Source organism: Miniopterus natalensis, chromosome 7 (genome assembly GCF_054644295.1).
Source record: "Miniopterus natalensis isolate mMinNat1 chromosome 7, mMinNat1.hap1, whole genome shotgun sequence".
Taxonomy (NCBI): domain Eukaryota; kingdom Metazoa; phylum Chordata; class Mammalia; order Chiroptera; family Miniopteridae; genus Miniopterus; species Miniopterus natalensis.
In genome coordinates, this window is record NC_142087.1 from 18840924 (window position 1) to 18867380 (window position 26457).

Below are 26457 nucleotides of genomic sequence, written 5' to 3' on the forward strand. Positions count from 1 at the left end.
GATTCTGTATTATGTCCCCAGGACATTTCCCTGTAACCAGCTACTCTCTCACTCACAGTCATTGTCCCTGCTGCCCCACCTCCTGCTTCCTTCTTTTTCGACATCTGGAGGCATCACATTTTCTCTTCATACTGGACACGAGCCAGTGCCCCAGCACTTTGTGAGTCGAGTGTCAGGACAAGGTGAGATTTGATTCTTCCAGAAATTTCCCTTGTTTTAGAGATAGCCGGGGGGCCCGGGGAGCTCTGAGGGACCAAAGTTCAATTCCCCCCACTCCCATCACACTCGAATCTCAGAAGGTGCAAGTTCCATGTTTCCTGGTGGTGACAGATCAGAGGGGGCCAGACCTGACAACACAGCAGCTGCTGGAGGGGCTGAGAGGCGGGCTGATTAGGCAAAGCCTGCTCGGCCTACGGCCGGATCTGGCCTCCCAGGGAAGCACCCCACGGCTGCCTCCTTAAGCAACAAGCCTGTGAGCGGTGTGGAGTACAGAGCGCCCTGCACGGCTCGCCTAAGGCTTTGATGGTTTGGGAGAAAACTCTGTAGGCTTTTCTTTTATTGTCATTTGTGTGCACAAGTAACTCCTTAATCAAATTGTGAGCCCCTGGAGAGCAGAGCGTGTACCCTAGTCTTTGTATTTATGAAGTATGAGGTTATACCGCTATTATATGGCCATGATTGAAAATGGGAGATGTTAGTGGGAGACCATGGCAAGATGGCCAGCACATTTTGCTTGATAAAAAGCGAATGTATCAACTAGTTTTTATTGTTGCACCCACTCCAGGGGGAAAATATATAACCTGCCTTCCTGTCTTCCTTCTTTTTCATTTAACTTGTTTCTTTCTTTAATCCACCCAAAGAAGAAAACCAGGATGTCACCCACAAAATATCAACTTCTGGTTATCTCTGGGTGTTGGGATTGTGTCTCAGTTAAGCAACAGCTCCAGGGGCTTAACTAAACATGGGGTGTCCTGGACACTGTGGAGCAGGTCACAGGCTTGAGGAAAGACCCAACACCTGGGCCTTGGTAGGTCAGTATCAAAGGGAGTTTTCAGATACAGGTGTTCAAAAATAAAAGAAAGCCCTGGTTTGGGAGTTACTAAGTTCCAAGCATTTTTCAACTTTTATGTCTCCCTTCAAAATTCAAAATCCTAGGAAAGGAGAATCTTATTGGCCTAGATTGGGTCACATGATAGTTCCTGGCTAGAGGAGGGTAGGATGCTTTGACTGATGGGAAACCAGTGTTCTTACCAAAGAAAGTGGAGAGGTGCTGGGAAGGCAGAAACAACAGATGACTTCTATGGATCACAGATACTTTTCTTTTTGTTCATCTGTGGTTGCTAAATTTTTTGCAACAAACATTAAAAAATTACTTTTATATATTACATATATTACACATATATTTACATATTTTATAATAATAAAATCTTTTAAGATTTAGTATTTTGATAGTAAAAAAAAACATGTGGGAGAGCAACAACACTGTAAAAGGAACCTGATACACTGGAAGGGATTCAGAGGTGAACATTTGGGAAGGTAAGAGGATAGGAAATCACGCAAAATGGGTTTTTGGAAGGAACCTGGGATGTTTTAATCAGGGACAAGGAGACTCAGGTGCATATGAGAGATCCTTCCATCTCTTTAGGGAATAGTATGTGGATGTGGTGGGGTGCTCTGCAGGCTCCAGGGCTGAGGGTGATGGGCCCAGGAATGCTTCCGAAGGTCGTCACTGCTGAGAGATAGCAGAGGTGGCCTCAAGAGCTCACATATGACCTCACCAAGGGTATGCGTGGAGCGGCTCAATGACTCATACTGCAGTTGGTTTAATTGGGTGAGAAGATTCTGACATCCTCCCAACTCTGATTCCTAAGGCTCCATGACTCACTGTCAGCATTCACATGTGTGTGGGGGGAGCTGGCAGGCCAGTTCGTTGAAAGTCAATTGAACAAAACTCATGGATGCCTGGGAAGAAGTATAAAAATAATATAGTTGTAATAATTCTACATATTGAAAAATATGTCCAAGAATATATTAAAGATTCTTATCTTTCAGGACCATTCCCTCTGCCCCATCTGTGGTCCACAGAGTCTCCGTTTCTGTCTCTTAGCCACTAGCTACAGTAGTGGAGCAGGGACAAATGAAAGCCTTCAAAATAACAATATGGAGACAAAATGAAAATTTGTCAAATACAACTATATATATATATGTATTTGGTGAACTCAGAGAATTGGTCATTTGGTCACTTGGCTTTCAGAGAATTGGCTTGTGACAAACCAAACTTCAATTTTGGGGTTGTTTTCTACAGGTATGGTAATTTGAACAGAAGTTTCCCAATTCACTCAGCTTCAGACAGCTGATCTACCCTGGCCCATTTTGGACATACCAGCCTTCAGGGTCATCTTTGAGTATTTCACTCCTGAGGTAGGTGGGGGACTTTTCTGGAAAGGACAGGTTTTAGGGTGCCCAGGATGTTCTGGATGGTTCTGAAGGGTCCCTTACTGCTAATCCAATTTGGAGCTGCCTTAGAAAGATTTGGGGAGTTGTTTGTACCCCAGTCAGGAGATCTTCTGAATCATTCCGGGTTGTTTTAAATCGTTCCTGAGGCTCATGTATAGAACTATCCCTGGGCCTCTCAGATCCACCTTCCTGGATGAAGTATCTACTCCCACAGCTGCTGGAAGTGCTGCCCAATGACAGTCATCAGTAGCCAGAATTCTCTGGGAATTACTTTGGATGAGGAGAGCTGCCGTGCCCACCCTCTTCTCAGGCAGCCAATCCAAAGACTGAAATGGAGGTAGAAAGGCCCTATCCCCTTGCTCCAGTTTGACAACTTCAAGTCTTGTCTCAGGTGCCTTGCAGTCCCTCTGGACCATCCTGGTGACTCTGAAACTTTTTGTGCTCTATCATCTGCCTTACACAGAATGTACTGTATAAATTACTACACTTTTATGCACACATGATCTTCTTTTTAAGTATTTGTATGTTTCTTAAGGCAAGGAGCTATGTACAATATTTATATTTATGTGTCGAAGTACCTTGCACATAGTAGGTCCTCAATAAATATGGGCCAATCATCCTACTATTAACTAATGATGATTGCTAGCATTTTTTGATGACCTACTACTACTTAATGATCCAAAAGCTTTGTGTATAGTATTTTAGTCAATCTCATGTATATTCATGGTGTATATGGTATTATTTTCACAATTTTAGAAGAAAGAAAACCAAGGCTTATTCATGTACAGTAATATGTCCAACATTATAGATGGTAATTGGTGACTTTGGAATAATCATCATATCTTCCTTATCTACAGTCCACTTAGTTCGTTCAGAGATTTTCACTATTTAAATATTTTGTTTTTCTTTTTTTCTTTTTTTAAATTTATCTTTATTGTTGAGAGTATTACAGGTGTCCCATTTTCCCCCCCAATTGACCCCCTCCACTTCACTTCCACCCCCTCCCCAGGCCTTCACCTCGTTATTAACTGTGTCCATGGGTTATGCATATATGCAAATAACTTCTTTGATTAATCTCTTCACACCCTCCACCCCCTTCCCTCTTTCCTCTGAAATATGATCGTCTGTTGCCTGCGTCAATGTCTCTGGATCTATTTAGTTCGTCAGATTCTTTTGTTCATTAGCTTCTTCTTAAAGAAGACCCTTCAACTTTTCCTGTAGTGCTGGTCAGGTGGTGATGAACTCCTTTAGCTTTTTCTTATCTGTGAAGCTCTTTATTTGACCTTCAACTCTAAATGATAGCTTTGCTGGGTAGAGCAATCTTGGTTGTAGCTCCATGTTTTCATCACTTTGAATATTTCTTGCCACTCCCTTCTGGTCTGAAAGGTTTCTATTGAGAAATCAGCTGACAGTCATATATGTGCTCCCTTGTAGGTAACTAAACTGCTTTTCTCTTGCTGCTTTTAAGATTCTCTGTCTCTAACCTTTGGCATTTTAATTATGATGTGTCTTACTGTGAGCGTCTTTGGGTTCCTCTTGCTTGGGACCCTCTGTGCTTCCTGGACTTGTAAGTCTATTTCTTTCCGCAGGTAGGGGAAGTTTTCTGTAATTATTTTTTCAAATAGGTTTTCAACTTCTTTCTCTCTTCCTTCCCCTTCTGGAACCCCAATAATATAAATGTTGGGCTTCTTGAAGTTGTCCCAGAGGCTCCTTATACTATTTTCATATTTCTGGATTCTTTTTTTTTTTTTCTCTTCTGGTTGGGTGTTTTTTGTTTCCTCATGTTCCAAATTGCTGATTTGATTCTCAGCATCCTCTACTCTACTGTTGATTCCATGTAAATTATTCTTCATTCTAGTTTGTGTAGCCTTCAATCCAAATTAGTACTATATTATGTTATCGATTTTCTCAGTTATTTCCCTAATAATATGCTTAAACATCCTTATAAACAAAATTCTGAACTCTCTATCTGTTAGCTTGCTTGGATCTATTTCATTGAGTTACTCCTCTAGAGATTTCTTCTGTTCTTTCCTTTGTGACATGTTTCTTTGCCTCCACATTTTGGCTGCTTCCAGGTGTTTGTTTCTATGTATTAGGTAGAGCTGCTATGTCTCCTGGAATTTGTAGAGTGGCTTTGTGTAGTAGGTGTCCTGTAGGGTCCAGTGGCTCAGCCTCCCCAGTCACCTGAGCTGGGCCTTCTAGGTGCTCCCCTGTGTGGGCTGTGTGCACTGTCCTGTTGTAGCTGAGCCTGGGTGGCTGTTGGCCTCACTGGGAGGAATTGACCCCCCGACCAATCAGCTGTGAGGACCAGCTGCACCTACAGCCAAAGAGCTGCTGTGCTGGAGACACCTGTATGGAGTAGGATTTACTTCAGTGGAGCTTTGGTGTTCACCTAGTGCACACCTTGAGTGTCACTCGTGGATGTGGTAGGGTTGTAATCCAGCGTGGTCAAGTCTGACCACCAGGTGCACTGTCTCTGGGGCCTCCCAGGAGGTGCAAAGTCAGCCTGTGCCTGTGCCTTGCCCAGGGTCCCCCAGCATGAGCTACACAGCAAACCGTAGTTGGCTGCTACTTGTGTTGGGCTTTGGGGTGTCCAAGAGAGGCCAAGCTATGAGCCAGTGCAGGCTGCCACTAGTGCCAGGCCTGGGGTCACTTATCAAGCCGTGTGGGGCATGCTGCTGCTTGTTTGAGAGATTTTAGGAAAGTCCTGAGCATGAGGCTGGAGAGACCACTTACATAGAAAAGCCCCTGGAAATGGCCCGGATGAGCTGCAGGTGGGGAGGGGCGGGGCCTCCGGGAATCACGGGGCGGGGCCAAAGGTGGGAGTCAGGTGCTGGCGACTCAAATATGGCGCCTGCCTGCCGGCTGTGTGGGGGGAGGACTCGCCAAAGGAGCAATGGCCTCCGCCAGCCCTTCTGCCTGGGAGGAAGCCGCCCTCCGCCTCTCGCCCGGATTCCAGGCAGGTTAGTTCCTCCCCGAGTGTCCCGGGTCCTTTCAGGCTGCTCCCGGCGCTGGGCTCAGAGGGAGCGTCCGAGTGAGTCCGTGCGCGGGCCCTTTAGAGGAGCTGCTGGGGCTCCCGCAGCCTCCGCGACCCTCAGGGACAGTCCTCGCTGGTTTCACAGCCCGGAGTTGTGGGGACGTCTCTTCCCGGCCCTGGAGCCCTGGGCTGGGGCCTGCTGTGGGGCTGGGACCCCTCGCTCCTCCGGGAAACCTCCACTGCTGAGATGCCCTCCCAGGTTTTAAACAGGGCACCGGGGGTGGGCCCGCAGCCAAGTCTCAGCGATTCAGCCCCGATCCGCCCGCGTCTCCGCCCCTCCTCCCGGTCTCGGTGCTGCTTCAGGTCCCTGGTTCTGGGGCTTCTGTTCAGCTGGATCTCAGGAGGCTCTGAGTGATGGCGGTTCTATATTTCAGTTGTAATTTTGATGTGGTTGCGGGAGGTGGGGGGTGCAGCCGTTACCTGCGCTGCCATCTTATTTTCAAAATATTTTGTTTTTCTTACACCCATGTGAGCAAACCATTTTACAGATGAGGCAATAAAGGTTTATACCACCTAAACCGCAGTTAAGTCACATAAGGTTTGGTGAAGGTCATAGCAGGGCGGCTGAAGGAGGTGTAGGGTCAGGGATCCTGGTCTGTCTTGAATCTGGTGGCCCTTCGGATAACCGTGCTTACAGTGATGGCCTGGTGTGAGCTCAGGTCCCCACCGTGTGCTCTGTTGGCAGCTGAGTGGACCTGAGATGCACTGAAGAGTTTCATGGTTCCAGAAATGTTTTCAGGTTTCTAAAATCCTCCATTGTTTTGTATTTTCTGGGAAAGCCCCAGATGATGCCACAGCACCTTGGTGCATTACCCAGTATGGAGTGGTAATAGGAAAAAAGATACATAGGAGAAATATTAAAGCATTCTAAAAACACAACTAATTGGCTACAACCAAGAAATGATGAGAAAAAAAAACTTCCATTAAAATAACTGGAGATGTAGTTAGTCAAAATTAACAATAATCTTTGTATTTTGGCTCCACGAATGTTGGACAAGGCTCATAAATCTGTCACCAGAATCTCTCACACATTTTCACAAACCTACAAAACTATGCCCCTCCTCTCAAAAGTATGCTCAAACTGTGTCTGGAATTTCACATCAATACCCCTTTGAAGATTTACAGAAATTGTGTCTGATTTCTTAGTAATTCTTCTAGAAGCTACATCACTACCCTCCAAGTATGTTTACTGCTTAAAAATAAACAGTGTAGACAGGAAACCAATGTGGGATAAACATGATCCTTATGTTTTACTCCTGCATTTCAGAAGAGTCAATATCTTAATGTGATTACATGCCGCTCGCTGTCTTTAGTTTAGTTTGGCTATCCCTTCCTCTGCTTCTTATGGCAGAATGGAAATAGGATGAACAGATCATGGATATTAAGTACTAGACTTTTGAACTTGATCAGTGACCCGCCTTGATAAACAAGGTACATTTTTGTCATCAAGAGCATGGATGGTACAGATGAGCTTATCTTCACATTACGGAAATATACACAACATAGGGAAAAGGCCAGGTTTTAGCAGCTGCTTGATTTTGCTTTGAGTTCTGGTCAACCAAGAGTATCTGGGACTTTCCTCCATTTCTTAATAGAGCAAGAGGTATCCACATCACAGAAAGACCCATTGACCAACGACCTGTCAAGGACATGTTGCCCTCCCACCACGAATTAGGCATTCCTCCTCTTGTTGGACAAACATGCATTATAATCATGACTTATTCACGCAGGATCTTGATGCTTATGATTGGTCAGGATGCCACATAAATAAATGTGGCTGTTAAGGACTGTAGTTCCCTTGGAAAAGGAGGGTGTCCTTAACTTTGTTCATTTCTGTCTTCCTTCTATACCATCCCCCATCATGTGTCTTCCTTCTTCTCTTGGTGTCAGATTCTTTAAGTATAAAGGTCAAAACAACTCAAAGGCCATTCTTGTCCATGTGTTGCTGATTCTTCAGGGGCATGGACAGTTCATCCCTCAGGGTCTCACCCTGAATAGTCTTGAGTATTTAAGAAAGAGGGACTTTAGTGACACAGAGAATTATAACAGCAGGGAATTGCAGGCACAGGTTATGAAAGAGTGAGGAGCCAGACAGGGGTCAAGGAAACCACCAGAGATTAGCAACAGCAAGGAGCCTTCACCACTTGGCAGGAGGTAGAAGGGGAGGAGGAAGAGTTAGCTTGGAGGGATCCACTCTTAGACACTGGAACCAAAAGTGTGTCTGTTCAGTGGAAGCAGGAGCCACAGTGGGACTTGGCTGTGCCAGAGATACTGACCAAGGTAGAGAAGAAAGACCCCAGCTTCTCCCTCCCATCTGCCTTTCAATCTCCTGCCACTGACTCCCACTGAACAAACCCAATAAGAATCCTATTATGGATATTGGTTGCTTACCTGCTGTGATAGCCCTGGGCCCATTTTCCCCCTGATTCAGTTCTCAGCCCTCCTTTTCTCTGTTCTGAATCTTAGGGATTGGCATAGCCTGGGAAATATGGCCTGCAGGGGACAGCCCCTGATATTTAGGTTGGAGAAAGGGAGGGCTGAGGACTGGATGGAAAGGCAAAGAGGGTCAGGGCCATCATCGTAGCAAGTAATCAGTATCCACAGTACAATCCTTACTGCAGTGTTCTTTCTCCAGCTCTTCACCTGCTACTTCCTGCTGGCCTTTAGAAACCAGTTCAGTGTCACTCCTGGAAAGCTTTCTCGTGACCCTGCAAGTCTGAGGTCTGCCTCTCTTTTGTACTCCCATAATGTCCTGGGCACACTTTTATTAGGGCATGAATTATATTACACTATAATTGACAATTTACTACTTTGTCTCCCTCCAATGGCCCTAAATCTTGATGGCAGGGACCATTTCTCATCCATCCTTCAGTTCCCAGTCCCCAGCACTCCTCTGTAATAGGCGGTTAATATGCAAATGAACAAATGCTTGAATCTTATGAACTGTAAGACGTCAACAGATATCTTCACGTGCCAGTCACTTGCTTTGTAAAACACATAAATTTGAAAGACATTTGAAAAATGGCCTGATTAGCTTTTGTTCTTTGAGAACATGCAAATAGTCTTATTTTTAGAGGCTAACCTGAACTCCGTAGGTTCAGAGCTGGGTAATCTTTATCTTTCCCTTTGGATGCTAAATGTGTGTCTTTGGCAGATAGAAACTGTTGACAGATTGCTGGAAATGCAACCAGAGATGACAGAAGTGTGAAATAAATGGTCTTGGGAGCTGAAAATTTGTCTTCTGAATGTTCCCTTTTCTTATACTGATGGCTATCTGCCAGATAAGTCAATTTGTCTTTTTGTCTTTTCCCCCTTTGTTCCACCATAAACAGAGCATTGCTACTATAGACAGGATAAAAGAAAATAGTTTTATTTAATTGTTGGAATGAGACAGCCATGACCATGTTTGAGAAGAATGAACTTTATCCCATTGGGGTCCTTTTCATTTCCAACAATCACTTCCCGTCTCTACTAAGCCTGACTTGACTTTTTTTTGTGTGTGTTAAGTCAGATGACACCCTCTTTGGCCAAAGTATCTTGGCTCCTGTCTTCCTCTTGGGTGTATGGGAAATGGGTTGACATATTTATCATAAAAATTCTTTTCAAGCCTTAGTAGAATTTGCCTATTCACAAAGTAAGTAGCAGTCTATGTCATGAAATTTGTTTTTAAAGTCAATTAAAAATTTTTGGGAATATGTAAGACATTCAGGAGTAGAGACTCTTTAAGGCAAGAAGTGTTTCACTTTATATATGTAATGAAACAGATAAATGCATTTCATCAGATTTCAGACTTCAAGTTTCTTTTGTTCATTCTCATCTACCAGTCACCCAGTTCTCCTCTTCAGATCGACTAGTATCACTTGCTTCTTGCATATCTTGGTAGAGCTATTCCATGCTTGAGAAAGTACACAGCCCATTACCCTTTCCTGCAACACTGGGTACAAATGGAGCACATTGTACCTGCTGTTTTGTACTTGCCTCTTGCATTTGTTACACTACACAACCCATAAACCCAAGCATACCAGGGAACCTTTTCTTCCTTTCTTTTTAAAATATGTTTTTATTGATTTTAGAGAGAGAGGAAGGGAGAGGGAGAGAGAGAGAAACATCAATGATGGAAGAGTTGCCATTGACCAGCTGCCTCCTGCATGCCCCCAAGTAGGGATCGATCCCACAACCCGGGGATGTACCCTGACTGGGAATCGAACCATGATCTTCTGGATCCTAGGTTGATGCTCAACCACTGAGCCACGCCCGGCCTGGTGGGAAGATTTTCTTTTATCCCAAAATTCCTAAATAGGCCAATTTGTGATCCTTGGAATTTACATTTCTATTGGATAATGAATTTTTTTTTTCACATACAAAATCTGCAACACCAGAGACAACTCATTGAATTTCCTCAGTCACTGAAAATTTAGTATGAACTAGTTAATCTCTTTCTAATCTGCAAAGGGAGGGGTTGATGAGTGCATAAGAAATTTGCGATTTTTGAGGGGAAGGATTGCTGTGCCTGGGAGGAGAGGTGCAGAGAGGAAATTCTTTCTGCTTCTCTGATTTGTGGAGTGCCCTTCTGAAATGTAAGCAACTCACAGAAGGTTAAGGCATGAAAGGCAGAGGGCCAAGGAGAGTGATGCTTGAATCAATATTGCAACACCAAAGTGCTCATCAAAAACAAACGTAATAGGCCTGGGAGATAAAGATTGTTTTATAAATGCTATTAAGAATAGCTGGAAAAATATATTAATAGAGATGACTTCAAAAAATTTATTCAAAGGATCACAGATGTGCACAATAACTCAGCTATGAGGATGTTTGTTCGCAGCATTGTGATGAAATAGTGAAAAGAAGTTAAAGGACATCAATGTTTAACAACAGGAAATTGGTTGTACAAATGATGATATGCCCATATAATGAACAATCTTGTCAGACAATTTTTAATGACACATAAAAGTTTTGTAATGTAATCTTATGTGGAAAACATGAACATATGGAACATATGGAGTATTATTCAATTTTGGTGAAATATATAATCAGTTTCAATATATCTATGAAGATATGTATATAGAAAAAAGGCACAGAGTTATGTAAAATAAATCTAGGTGGTAGGATTATGGGTGATTTTAATTTCCTTTTTTGCTTGCCTGTATTTCTGAATGTTCTACAGTAAACATGTGTTCATTTATCAACAATACTTTTGAAAAGTGTAAGAACAATGAGCTGAGATGCATGTGAAGTAGTTGGATATGAGCTGTTTCAACCCTATGTCTTTTATTTTACCATATGTCCTGCTTAAAATTATTCATGAAAGTAAAATGTGAAATATGTATGATTATCAAAATGATGGGCATTGTTGGCTCTTGTGGAACAACACTGAAGGAAATCCAATCTTTATTCTTGAATTCTTTTCTGAAAATTCTATTCAGCATCATTTTTTTTTCCTTTTCTTTCCCAACTTGGATAATTCTATTTGTTCCACAGAGGGTAAGTGACATCTAAAATTGTGGCCAGTATCTGTTATGAAATAGAGAATCATGCAGTGCTCAATGATTTTTGGAAATCATAAGATCAGTCAACTTGATTCCCATTTTGTTATTTTTTTTGAGATTGAGCTCTTCTGTCAGAGTTTGGGTGGTGGTATATGTGTTCTTTGTAGAGATATGAGTATTTTCAAGAGGCTGCTTTTTTATTGTTCTAAGGCATGTTGTGGTGGATGTGGCAGGGTTCCTAAGTTTATGTTTAATGATGTTGATCCACATAAAAAAGAGGACAGTTATATTTATTTGCCTTTGTAGCCAACAGATGTTTGAGAACTTAGATGATAGAGGTGACTATCCTGAAACTATGGTGCTTCAGTTTAAGCCTTCACATAATACCTGTTAAGGAAGTATATAGAAAAATGATTCCCCCTGCCACAGAGACAAACAAACTAAATGCAAACACACAGACTTTCAATAGAGCAAAAATCTTATTGAACAAAATGGAAACAAAAGCAGATATCAAAAACAAATATGTGAATGACTTTCACAAAAAGTGAATTAACACTCAGTGTAATAAATGTTCTAGAAACTTTTTCAGCTAATTATTATCACTATAATGTTGCAAAAGAAACAATCACAAAACTTCAATGCCAGACAACAATAAACATTTTTCTCTTGAATCTATGGGACAGCTGAATGATTGACTGGGGTGATTTTATCTGGGTGTGCCCATGTATCTGAAGTCTGCTGGCAATTCAGTTCCGTGTAGTCTCTCATCCTCCAGCAGGTTAATCTGAGTTTGTTCTCAGAGTGGAAGCAGGGGTCCAAGAGTAATGGAAGTGCACAAGGCCTCTTGAGGCCTAGGCTTGGAACCGATACAATATAATTTCTGGCATATTCTATTGGCTACAGCAAATCACAAGGCAAGTTCAGATTCAAGGGGTGGAGACATAGACTTAACCTCTTAACGGGAGTTGGTACAAAGGCCAATTGAGATGGTCATGGATCAGGAAGGGATAGAAAATTGATGCCATTTTTAGCAATTAATATGCACAGGGATTTTACATTTTGAAAAATAAAAGGCTGTCACTTGCTGATAACATTGATGATTTCTGGATCCTCTTCATTAATAGATTGGTCACTTAGATGTAGGATTTTTATAGTTTTTCAGTTCATGTTTCATGAAACTGAAGTCTACATGAGTGAGTTGCATTCATGATCTATACTTGTAGTTCCTGTAAAGGACAAGAATACATAAGAGGAGGCAATGCCTTAATTTTCCAACTAGACCTTTGTGCTTTGGTTAAATATTATAGTATTTGAGGATACATTGATTATAGCACTCTCTCTCTCTCTCTCTTTCTCTCTTTCTCTCCTCTCTCAGTCTAGCTTTGAGTAAAATTAAGAGATATGTATATAATCATAGAAATAAAACATAAGAAAGAATCTGAGATTTCATACTGTCCACCTTCATGACTGAAGGCACTGGAACCCAGAAATAAAAGTGATTATATCCATGACTTTATTTTTCAAAAATTTAACATCCAAAAACTTAAAATAGAAGCTCCTAAAATACAAGAAAAAATATATTTAAAACAAGATTATGGTGATATATTTTCAGGTAAAATGAAACAAATGAGGTTTAAGGATTATAGTCAAAAGCTCAGTTTAGTAGATGTAGAGATATATGATAAACTTCGTGTTCTACTTTGGAAACAGAAATTACATTCTGTTTAGTCCAAGAAATATTTTATTAGTTTTTTTAAAAAAAATTTAGCATTTGTTTATGATCTCTAAGCTTTCTTTGTATTCTACATAATTATTTTCTGCTTTATATCTTTATTTCCTTTATGTTTACTCTGTTTCTCTTTGTTTAGCATTTAAAAAAAATATATATTTTTATTGATTTTTTTAGAGAGAGGGGAAGGGAGAGAGAGAGATAGAAACCTCAATGATGAGAGAGTCATTGATCGGCTGCAGCCCGCAACCCGGGCATGTGCCCTTATCGGGAATCGAACCCCGATCTCCTGGATCCTAGGTTGATGCTCAACCACTGAGCCATGCCCAGCCGGGCTGTTTAGCATTTTAAATAGAATTTTTAGCTAATTCCCAATCTTTCTTATTTTCTAAAAATATGCCTCCTTATATCCTTAGATATATATTTCCATCTCTTTTTATATATTCCACCTCTTTGTGCCATATTTTTAATGCTTTTGTTACATCTATCCTCTGATTCAAGTCTATTTTTCAGCTATTTACAAGCTATTTCATTTTTCAGTATTTTATTTTTCAGTTCTAGAATTTCTACTTGGTTCTTTATTTATAATATCCTGAAAAAATGGCATAATGTGTAGTCTCAATTAGTGTATGTAATTCATCTTGAATTGTGGTTGGAAACATGGTCCTAGCATTCTGATGACAATGGCTATCATGGCAAATAACCAAATCTGGAATTGGGGATAGGCCCGTCAGAAAGCTACTGGGCTCTTTGACTTAATAGCTGTTTGGTGTTTTAATTGCTCTGTTGTCATTAGCTGTGAAACTGAGCCTCACGACTAAGGGAAGTTTCTTGCAATTATTATTAACTTTTAAAGGTTTGATTCTAAGTTTTCTTTTCAGAAATACTAATATCTTGAAAATTATACATTTTATTTCTTATTGTGTAGTGGTTCTATTGAGCTACACAGAGTTTGTGAACTGCCTTGAACCCTAAACCTTAAAATCTGATGAGACCAATCTCACAGCTATTATAAACCTCTGTTCCACAGAATTCTACCATTTCTCTGTTGATAACCTGCCATGACCCACATAAGAATGGAGCAATAAATAGATACTTTCATGATAACTGTTTGGGGGATACAAGATACAGGAGGAGAATAGGATAAAAAGATGAAAGTTATAGTAACTGGAATGCCTATGACAGAGTAGAGAAAAAAATCCTATTCTTACTTTATGAATTTTATTCCTTCTTGTGTATCTTTAAACATTTTTAAAACATGTTTATTTTAAAGATCTTTTCAGATTTAGCTCTATGATCTCTAGTTCTTCATGGGTAAATCTCCATTTGTTCCATCTGCTGATTGTCTTTAATGGTTGTGGGTTTCTTTTCTGCATAGTGTTGTGTTTCCTCTGTGTGCTTTGTTATTTTTATGAGTAAGTTCATTTTTCATGGGGAATATTTTACTCAAGAGTCCCCTGAGTGCCTGAAATTGTGCAGGCATCCCTAGGGTGGTTTTACCATGTGTTCTGCTGGGGTTCTGTTGGAACATGCTATGCCAGGAGGCTTTGAAGCCAAAGGAAGAAATATTTCAAGGAAAGAGAGATCATAGTTGATAAAATGATGCTTAAAATGGACCTTCAAATTCGGCTAGATGGAAGTTAAGTTGCTTTTGACTGAATAAAAGCAATTTCAGTAGGATTTTTGGAGGAAAAAAAATCTGATTTGAATGAATACAGAAGAAAATGGGAGATGAGAAAATAATGTAAAGGTATTCTTTTGGAGAGTTTTGCTGTAAGAGACAGCAGAGAAATTTGAAGTGGATGGAAGGCACAAGAATTGTTTTTAGAGACTGGTGATATTACATTATGCTGATGGAAATGACAATGCGATGATGATGTAGGTGAGAATGGGTCACAAAAGAAGAGGGTTCGATAAGGTTTTAACGTATGAGTTTGGGGGATCCCACTCACGAGGGCATCACCCTCATGACCTAATCCCCTCCCAAAGGCCCCACTCCTAATAACATTACTTAGAGGGTTAAGATTTTAACGTATGAATTTTGGGGAAATATGAATATTCAGTCCACAGCAAAGACTAGGGAGTCTATAAGGGAGTAGTTATAATGATGGTACGAAGAGGGTTATAGACAGTGGCAAATGGTAGGTTCAGTGGGACTTGAAGAACTAATGGAATGGAGGTTTTACACGTAAGAAGATGGAAAGATAGGAAGCAGTCACCAGAGGATGCCATTCTAGATGTCTGTGTTTTTGGAGGCAAAGCAAATATTAGTAAAGACAAGTTCTGTAATGGGATGAAAGGTATGGATGACTTACATAGAGGAAGACGTTGTTGGAAGTGAGAAGGTCGTGATACAGCGATACAGAGCAGTGAATGGGTCACCTACATGGGTGGTGGAGCCGCTGAGAATAATGGAGCCCGGCCGGGCGTGGCTCAGAGGTTGAGCGTCGACCTAGGATACAGGCGATCGGGGTTCGATTCCCGGTCAGGGCACATGCCGGGGTTGTGGGCTTGATCCCCAGTCGGGGGAGTGCAGGAGGCAGCCGATCAATGACTCTCTCATCACTGATGTTTCTATCTCTGTCACTTCCTCTCCTTTCCTCTCTCTGAAATCAATAAAGACATATTTAAAAAAAAAAAAGAATAATGGAATGATAGTGGTGGAGGGAAAGGTGGAGCGCCAGTTTCTAAAATCTGAAAGTAATGAACAGGGGTGACTGGGAGGGTGATTGGCGCCTGAAAATGTGAGAGGATTGTGGATGGAAAACTCCGCTGGCAAAGTCGCTGGGTGTTTTGAGGGAGGAGGGGGAAAACTGTTTGGAAGCAACAACTTAAGAAGAAATATAAGAAGGTCAAACTGTGAAAAGGAGGGAAATCAAGTTGATGAAGAGAAAAGGTTATATTAAATAGAATGAAAACAAAAATAGAGCAGAAAGGATAAATAAACGAAAACTAGATTCTTCTGTAGGAACTTCCAAAATAAACCAACCACTGCCAAGCATAACTAAGGAAAAAGAGAAAAAAAGTACAGAAATAAGAATGAGAAACCAAATATAGTCATGGATGTAGAAGAGAGTAAAAGATTGATAAGAGAGTATTATTCATATATCTCTGGCAATAATTTTCAAAATCTAGTGGAAATGCATGATGTCTTTGAAAATGTCAACTAAAACTGACCGGGAAGGAAGTAGAAAACCTCACTAGGTTAATTGCCATTTATGCGTGTGTAAGATAAAGATATATCACTAAAAAGAACAATAAGCTCAAGTGGTTTTACACAGGGTTTACGTAGCCTTTAAGGAAGAGTCGGTTTCTAACTTGTTGAAATCATTCCAATTATAGACAAGGGAGGAAAGCTCACAGGTTCATTTTATGAAGCTAACAATATCTTAATACCAAAACTTGAAAAAGATAGTTTATGTAAAGAAAACTATGGGCAAATCACAATAAAAATTATGAGCAAATCCTAAATAAAGTATTAGTGGCCATGGTACTTTGAAAGAGCAGGACTCAGAAAACAATTTTTTCTTTCCCCACTGTGGTGCCAGGATTTCTCCTGTCTGTTGAGAACTATACAGCAGATCCCAGGGTTTTACAGCTGTTTTCACACAACAAACACTCTTTATGCTACTTAGGACTCTCAAGAATAGTCTAATTTTTATAACTTGTAATAATTAAAGTTCTAAAAACTATGTAAAATGAAGACTACTCTCCTCAAGCTTGGGCCTACTCCAGACATCTGCAGTGGAGGAAGGTAGGCATGGTTGAATTCTAACTATTTCACTACCTCTGGTTTTCTTTCTTTGTCTCAGTCACCTCTACTCTGCTGTCAGAGGGCACTTCTGCCAGGTTCTTGTTCCCTGGATTTCTCAGGTGTCAATCAAGGTCCAGAGGATGCACATCAAACAATGTAGGAATGTATTTTTCTTGTAATTATAAATACTAATAAAAACACATAACAACAGAGATAATTGTTAGGGTTCTTATAGTTTTTTATAGCATAACCTTTTTTTTTTAGGGCAAAAACTTTGGTTCCTTATTTAGCACTGAGTGAAAGGTATAAAAGAATATCACCACCCTTGAAAGATTATCAGCGTGACACTGTTGTAATCTCCAGAACATGTAGTGAACATACACTGCTTTCAGAGCATAAGACAATTTATTCTATGGTAAGCCAGATGAATTTATTCCCTCAGAGAGTTCATGCAATGTAATTAGCAAAAAGATTGGATGGAATATATATATATAGTAGAAGCTAAGAGTCATGCACAGCATGCTTAGATTATTCAGTAGGTAGCAAGTTGATGAAGCACTGATGAAAGTAGATAAAGGGAGAACCACGGCAATTGAGGAAGCCATTAAACAAGCAAGATTTTAATTTTTAATGGTGTGAATGATTTTGATTAAGATACAACAGTATTTTATGTCTATCATACCAAATGTACATTAATGTTTGTATGTGTAGCACTTGTTTTTGTCTGGGCCTAAGGATGAACAACAAAACTTTCCTTTTAACAGATAGTACACATAAAAACCATGCTGTTTGATTGAAATGTTGTAATGTAATATAAAGCAGTACTGGAGGTTGCCAGTAGATGGAACCATAGATTTTAGAAATTCAGGTTGAGATTTCCTTCTTCATAAACACTATAATGTAACAGGATTAAGAAACCATAACCTTTTTATTTTTCTTAAATAACACTTTCCTGGACACATATCAACCAGACTAAAAGTAGCAACCAAAGTAAACTTGTAACTATGAGATTCAGCCTTTGAGGTTACTTCCTTAAGGATAAGTCTTAGAAAGACATTTAAAAAATTTCATATCTGTAACTTAATACAAATGTTAAGCTCTAGAAAATAACCCTTTTACACATTTGTGAAATAATATGAGTGATGTAGCTCGTGAAATAGGAAGGTGATATTTAGCCATCTAAATGCAACATCATTATAATGGGCCACATTCCTTTAGAATTTTTAATTTAAATCCTTCTTTGCTTGGTTGGAGAATAGGTCTATAGCTTATGTGTCTTTTATAGTTTTCATGCCTCATTTGCGTTACCTCAAGCCTTAACTGATGAATATATCCAGAGTTTAAGGGGAATTAGAGAGGCAGAGGGTCAAGCGGTGTGGTACTCAATGGAGATTGTGTCTTTTAGTGTGTGAGGTTTTGAAAGATGGTGAGTGAGGTGGGGCTGGTTGCCATCAAGTCCAGTCCGCAAAGAGCTGGTCAGGTTTCAAGCGGAGGCAACTAAAGGTGACATTGTTGACTAAGAGTTTCTAATTGCAACATTGCCAACTGAATCCCATGTTTCCCAACTGGTTTCTGGGGTATCCCTGCTTATTTAGAGGCGTGACACTCTACCAGCTCTGTTGTTCTTCCCCTCTTTGTTACCTGTGTGTGATTCCCAGTCTTCTGCCCTTTAAAGGCAGGTGAACACATGTCAATCTCCTAGTTTCTCTTTGCCGAAATGATGATATGAAAAGCCACCTCAAACCTGGCTCTTTCAGTTTCAAGGGAGACCACATCCTTGAAAAAGAGCTAAATTAGCAATAACAAAAAGAGTGGTAAATATTTAGAAGGCAGCTGTGTTTAGGCAAGAGAATTAAAAGTTCTTTTCTTCTTTCTCCACTGTGATGTCTACATTCTTTCTCTAATTTTCTCCCTGTAAAGCACAGACGATTTTCATTTGTGATAGCTATGGTCTGTGAAAGTCTCCCCAGACACTGAATTAGCAAATACCAAACCATTACTCCAAGGAGAAATACAGGGTTAGGTTCCTATGAGCCTCTGGTCATATTTTCATCAACCCACCAACACAGAACCTGGTTTGATGTGTGTTTCTGTTTAAAGATACTTATTTAATATACGTGTTGATCCATTAACATTGGACTCATGGCCCTATACAGCACTGCAACTCATGCTGGACTGAAGCTTAACAAGCACACATATTTTCTTCAGAAGGCACATCACAGCTTTCTTGTAATTAGGTATAGGAGAAAACACTTCAGCACTATGCGGGGGGCCCTCTTAAACAGAGTAATCTCCAACAGAAGGCACACACACACACACACACAGAGCAAAGAATGTCACACTAAGTAGACTGTGAAAAGGACACTTGTTTACAGTCTGGGAGCTGAAACAAGAAGGCACCTCACCTGGGAACTTTCAGGTTGGATGACACAAATATAGAGTGTCCCAAAAACTATGTGCACACACTTTGAATAATTATAAAGGCAGTGTTTATTAAAATACATTTCATTTTCAACATTGAGCTATCAGCTGTTATGTATATTTTTCTTTGGGACACCCTGTATGTTGCCAACCTGCTCATGTGAGAAAATGCACATGAAATCATTGTGAGAACTGATCTTGGGCTTACAAATAAATTCTAATGAGTAGGTGGATTTGTAAATGTGGAATCTTTGAACAATGAAGATTGGGTACTGTTATGATTGCCAAGTTACTGCTAAATATCTTAATATTCTCATCTCTACACTGTTGACAACACAATTTTGATTTTATATAATTATAATGTCCATCCTGTTCCTACTCACCTGAGTTTTTTTTTTTTTAAACCATACAAGACAAGTGGGACATTGATAGGTTGGGAATAGGTTTTATAGCTGGTGCATGACAAAGCCAGGACTAGAACCTGAATCCCCAGATATGTGGTCCAGTGGCTTTTCAGTCAGGTCCTATGGCTTCCCAAGCTTCTCAGCATGTGGGGAACTTCCTCTCTTCTCTGCCAGAGGTTTGCACTCAGCCTGCTTTTCACAGCCTAGATATTCTGGTAGGGAAAGGGGAACCAGGAATTTGCAGAACACTCAGAAAGCTCTGATTCACTTTCTGATTTTAGTTTCTGAATCCCTTTGAATTAAATATAGATTGCTCCCATTGAAAATTGAAAAGAGTATGACATTAAGCAAAATTAGGCATACAAGAATTAGTTAATATACATATGGATTGGCTCTGAGGTAACTAGATTGAGGCTGGTAAAGTTGATTGAGAAGCGGCCACTTAGTAAGTCCGGCAGGAGGAGGGAACCTTCCAGGAGACTAAGAGCTTGGGAGAGAAATTGTTCAACATGCAAACTCCTACACACTAGGCCTCCTGACCATTAACTCATGGAGACAAAAGTGGAAGCCACTGGAAAAATTGTCTGTCTTGTAGCTTAATGTCATTTTGAATAAATAACCCACTCTGGGGTTTCCTTTCCAGTCTGGCAGCATTAGTTTGTATGATATTTGTTTGATTTCCATCTTTTCTCTCTTTATGGGGATCCCCCTCTTGCCCTTAGCTAGGGCTTCTCAGTCTGGGATGTGCACCTTGTTTTATCTTGTTTGGATATTAGTAATCCCACTGCTTGAAAAATTTTTTTCTGCTTTTTTGGGGAAAAAACTCACCTCCTCTATGGAAGCAAATTTTTATAGTTAAAATGTTATCATTTCCCTTAGTTTCCTCAAAAGCCAGTCTCCTATTGAGATTCAAAAAATATATGTGTTGCATACATTTTAAAAATGCTACTGAATTTCTCTAGAAGGAAATATGAAACATTGACAGTGAAGGTACAGGTCTGTGCCCCAGGAGCTACTGCTGATAGCTAGGGTGACCGTATGTTTGGTGTGCCTAGGACAGTCGTGGTTTATGCCTGTTGTCCTGGTGTAATTCTTGATAGCACCTTCTCTCACTTGTGGATGACAAATTATGTGGTTATTCTATAGATAATAGCAATGTGAGGATCAAAAAGAATAAGTACTAATATTTCCAAGACTTTTAGACCCAGTTACACATAATAATCAGTGTTTAATTTGCTGGAGTTTTTATCACCCTAAAATATAAATAATACCTTTGCTTCCTTTAGAACTTGGATTTAAAAAACGAATAGAGGCATCCCCTTCTAGCAGTTGGGAACTGTGCTTCAAATATATATTTTTAATATCAAAAGTAACAAGTTTATTGCAGAAAGTTTAGAAAATGCCGGAAAGCTAAAAGGAAAAAATAAAATCTACCTGTAATGTATTCACTCAGAGACAGATAATCACTGTTAGCATTTATTTTATATCTTTCATGTTCTTTTTCTATAGAAATCATAAATCAGACAATTGTATCCCATATATGATTTTAACCCCATTTTATAATTAGAAAAAACAGAATTTCTGGGCTCTATTGATTTTTAACTTGCTTTCCCACTAGCATTACATTATGATTGCTTTTCTTTTCTTTTTTATTTTATTATTGAATTTATTGGGGTGATATTGGTTAATCAAACTACATAGGTCTTCGGTGTGCCCTTTGATAAGACAACATATGTGTATTGTGTGTGTTCACACCCCCCTGCCCTCTGCTACCTCCCCCCTCCCTCTGGTAACCACCAGACTGTTGTCTGTGTCTGTGAGTTTTGCTGTTGTTGCTTTTTGCTTAATCCCGTCACTGTTTTGACCCATGATTGCTCTTCCATGTTATTAAATATTCTATGACAGTAAATTAAGCAGGGTATCGAACAATATTAATTACTTGGATTTACGATAATTTATTTAAACAAATTTTAAGGTTTTTGAGGTCCTTCCAAGAGAAGGTAGAACAGCAGGCAGGGGTTTGGATTAAAGCTGGGTGGACTTTGGATGGTCAGAGGAAGAACCTGCCTGATGCGACTGCACTGGGGTGGCTGTAAATATCCCATCCCGGATGGTGGCTTTGTTCACCTGCCTGAAGGTAAGGGGCTAATGAAATGATTTCTCGAGATTCACTTCCCTCCTTCGTTTGATATTTCTATGATGGTTTAATATTTATAGGAAGAAAACTGATGCCCAATTATTTTTATTTAAAATTAACTTTGTTATTGTGCTTCTTGATAGCAGTAGTGCATGTTTTGTGCATCCTCAAAGATATAGTGCAAATTTAATTAAATATTTTCTTCTTATATCAGGAAGCATTTTACATTGAAATTTTAGATTACTTTGATATGATTTTAAGGCCAAAAACTTAGGATTTGGGATCAGCAAATTGTCCCCAAAATGCAGCCTTATTATATTAATTTCATAGTTGTTTTTCTTCTCCTCACTTGTGTGAAACGTACAATTTTGAAAGTTTGAGGGAAATGCTATAATAAACCAATCATGGGGCCAATAGGTGCTCTTCTGAGGGTTCCTTTTTTGCCAGCAATTTGCTCTGGGGTTCATTTAGTAGACTAAAGAGGCATCATACCCACATTTTGTAAATTTTTGCATTAAAAATAAATGAATCCGTTTCAAGGAAATGAGAAACAATTCAAGTAAGAATGGCCTAAGCTTTCTCTTTTGCAGTTTAAGAGGAATCATACACACTTCATCTTTCACCTATTTCTAGACTTTGCTGGATGTGGAAACACAGGCCACCACAGGAGGGTCAATAGTGACATTTCTAGTTATGCTTAAAATTACAGAGTAATTTTTATCGATTAGTGGTTAAAGGTTTTTTTTTTGTTTTTTTTTTAAAGAATATGCCCCAAATTCATTAAAGAATGTGAAATTCTACCTAAGCACACGGCACATCTATTTGTGGGTCACTATTCCAAGCACCAACAAAGTTTAGCATCAATTTATATACAGAAATCTGTTTTTTTTTTTCTTTTTTAATTGAATTTATTGGGGCGACATACTTTTCTTACCCATGACTTTTGCTTTTAGTTTAGTAAACTTTCAAAAAAGGATAGCTATCTTAAAGATTTAAAAACTGGTCTCCGTATTTTATTTTTTATAAAGAAGCAACTTAGTTGGTCTTTAAAGATATATTATTATCTGGTAGAAGACTTGAAACTCAGAGTTTCAAAATGCTTTATGACTATGCAGAGTTTAAAGAGATCTAATCATTTTATAGCCACCCCTTGGTTCATTTTCAAGAATCCCATGGATTTTACTTCTGTGTTTTAAGGTCTAAAATTCTGGCTTTGGCATTTATTTGTGCCTTTGATTAGTATCTAAAGGAACAAATTTAAAATAAAAAAAAGAGAAACAAACTCTTTCTGTCACCTTTTGTTTTTGTTGCCGCATTGGTGTGCTTTTGTGATATCTGCCTGTTGACATATGTAGTCGGTGTGCTCATCCCAGAGTTATAGTTTGAGAAATATGTTTACTAACCATAATTTCAGGGTCCTACATAGGTGGATCTCCTGTAATTTGATGGAATTCTTTAATAAAATCTAAATAATAGCTTTATTTATTTATTTTTTTAATGTTTCTTCTGTGTGGCAATAGCCTTCTAGTAGCTAGTGGGGATGTTAAAAGCTACCATCATAGCCCTGGGGTGGGAGAATGGAATATAATTCATATTCTACAGAGGACAAAGCTTTGTCCAAGAGTTGACAGTTACTGGTGAAAGTCAGACAGCAGTTCCTGAAGAAAGTATTGGTTGGGAAATAATTTCTTCATGAAGGTGATTAGATGATAAATGCTGAGCCCTGAATTGTGACATCACAGCATGTCATGGGCATGCTTAGCTCTTTGCAAGAACCACAGTGTCATTGGCTTAATTAGCGTTGTATTATATTGTTTTAAAAGAAATATGTCAGTAGAACATGACAAGATCACAAATAACTCTGAGGAGGCTATTTCATTGATGCGGTGGTCACTGGACCTGTAGAGAGTATTTTAATGCTGTGACAACCTTTGGATAACTTCTGGTAAATTATTTTGAAATATAAAATTTTGTGCAACTATAGTTGGTGATTCTTAAAGAAGAATTTGTGTATATAGATTTAACACTTTGTACAGATCAGTTTGTGTAACTCTGAACTTAACTTTAAATATAAATTTATACAATGGCATTGTAATGTTTCCTCTGTGATTCCTAAATGCGTGGAGGCTGGATGAGAAATCAGCAGTGGCTTGGTGACTTGTAGGTACAGTTAACCCATGAACAACAATGGGGGTTAGGGGAGCAGATCCCCATGCAGTCGAAAATCTGCTTATAACATTTGACTCCACAAAACTTTACTAATAGCCTACTGTTTACTGGAAGCCTTACCTGTAACATAAACTGTCAATAGGCACATATTTTGAATATGTGTTGTATACTGTATTCTTACAAAAAAGTAAGCTAGAGAAAAGAATGTTATTAAGAGAATCATAAAAAAGAGAAAATGCATTTACAGTTCTGTATTTATCGACATTGTAAGTTTACATCATCTGTTTTAGGCTACATAGTTTTTTGACGTTGTCGATGGAGAAAAGTCCACATGTAAGTGGACCAGCACAGTTCAAACCTGTGTTGTTCCAGGGTCAACTGTACTTCAAAATTTATTTTAATGAATACTCTCACTGCATCTTCAATTTCAAGGAAAAATTAATTAGAAAATTGTCTTCCCTGTTAGAAATTTGTTGTCTGAAGCTTTATGTGAAAATAGCGTCCTTTCCATCAAATGTGATAATCTTTACATTTAATTTTTAGTTCTAAGCCTGTGGATATTTGTTTTGCAATGTTGCAGCTTTTCAAAATTAATGATATCTCTTGAAGATAACTTCTGATGTACTTTATGGTATAATGTCCACGTGTACTTTTTGGATAATTGTTTATTAACCAAGTTTCTTACCAGATAACCTGCTGTTCCTGCTTGGCCCTCAGTATTTGTGCTGATGCCTCAGGATGGATGGCAAGCTGGCCTCCCATGGAGAGTCCCTGCTGCTCCTTGTAGAGGCCCCGGCCTCTGCCACCACTGCTTCTGTTGCTGCTGCCACCATTGGCACCACCAATGTGGTTCAGGTCCCAGCCCGGCTGCCCCTTTGGGGCTTTGCAGGATCACAGACTGCCCTGGGCATCGGGAGGCCAGGCCAGCTGTCAGCACGTTGCGGCCTGCTCTGCACATGGGCTTCATCTTCTGTGTGTGTGTGTGCATGTGTGTGTATGCACAACTGCCAGACCTAGTTCCTCTACTCATATGCATGCTCCATTATTGCATCGGACTTCACTTCCAAAACATAAGTTCAAAGAAAAAATTATGAGGAATTTCATATGATGGTGATAACAGAGCGTGAAACCAAGTGCAAGGCCCTTCTGCCAGTGTGACCCTGTGTGACTGCATAGGCCACAGGTCCATAAAGCTGGTCTTGAGCGAGGCTTCAGTGATACCCCATTTACCATCATGGATCTCTTGAGAAAAGCCATCATTGCCTTGCATTTGCATCTGAATTGGCTGATCCTGGTCCATTGTTTACGACGGGACATGGGCCAGGTTCCATGGCTTTAGCAAGAGGGATAATCTAGCACAATGTTGCCTTGATTGGATAGCTAGGGCCAAAACCAATTTTTAAACCTCTTCTTGAGAATCAAAAGTCTCCTTATGTAGCTGCCTTTCTAACTTGGAATGTAAAGTTTACATTATTTAGTAAATACTAATGAATGTGCATAAATAAGCTTACCCCCTATTTCTAATCATCCGGTCTTTAAATATATAAACCATCTTCAACTTCCCAGTTGCACCTCATGGATCAGTTTCTGGTATGATCTGGGTCACTTCTTGGTGACCCCTCTCCCCTTATTTTCTGCATCTATGTATCTGTGTTTAGGCATCAGGAGACCATTTCTTATTTGAGTGTGTAAATATATCAACAGGCTTATAAAAATGGTTGAAATTATTAAGTTGAGAGATTCAGACCTGGATTCTTATCTGAAAATTTATCTAAACCTATCTGGTACTATTTGGCCTAGTTTTAGAAATTTTATAACATTCCTCTTTTCTGGAGAGGAAACATAATGAACACAGCTTGTGGAGCTATTTCATGCTCAGTGATGAAAAAACAAGGGTATGCAACCTTTATTATTTACCTTCAAAACTCTTCATACTACATGCTGTAGTGCAGTCTCACATGTGCCAGGTATACAGTGAGCACCACAGAAAGCTATGTTATAACTGGAGGAATAAATATCAACCAATTAACAAATTATCCAGATGCTCTTGATGCATTTTCATAGACCTTTATTTGCTTGTCTAATTATGCCTTTTCTTTGATTTGAAATGGTTCTATATAAAAATATTTTGTAAGCTTGACTTTCTGCCAAACCAAAGAGACTCAAACTTACTTGAGAAATATAAGCAACTTTCATTTACTAAGTGTCTGTGATTAAGGCAGAACCCCCTGCTTAAATCATAGCTTCGGGGAGGGAATATAAATGGAAACGTAACTCATGCGTGTGCCCATTGTTTCTCCCAGCTGTGGACATCAGCCAAACTTTAGTTTAGCATTATCAGAAATACAGAGAACACTGTCATTAAAAACCCACTCAAAACACGGCTTGTATTGCGTTAGAATTTATTATCTTTAAAAAAACTCCTGATTTAGTTGCTATTATTGGTGAGTACTTGGGAACATGAGGTCTAACTCAGCTTGGTATGAGTTGAGGAAGGGGGCAAAATATATTATGTTGGAAACTGATGGGAAAGACCTACTTTTCTCTTGCACTGGCGTTTCTGTACTTTTTGTTTGTGATGGTTTTGGGCAAGAAAGTACCCCCCCTCCTTTATGTACATTTCTCACATTGTTAGCGATTTAAAGTTATGTTCTTTTAAAAGCTGCTTTTACATTTAAAATAAATGCCTAAACACCTTTGAAACTGAGCAAGGCATTGAGGTGTTAGCCTTTCATCTTTGGGGACTTTGGTTTAAACCTGGCTCGGTCTAAGTGGAAACAAGTTTGATCTTGTCACCTGCACCTCTCCAAGCTTTTAGGGTGAGCAATAATTATAATGAACTGAAACCACTCCAAAATATTTT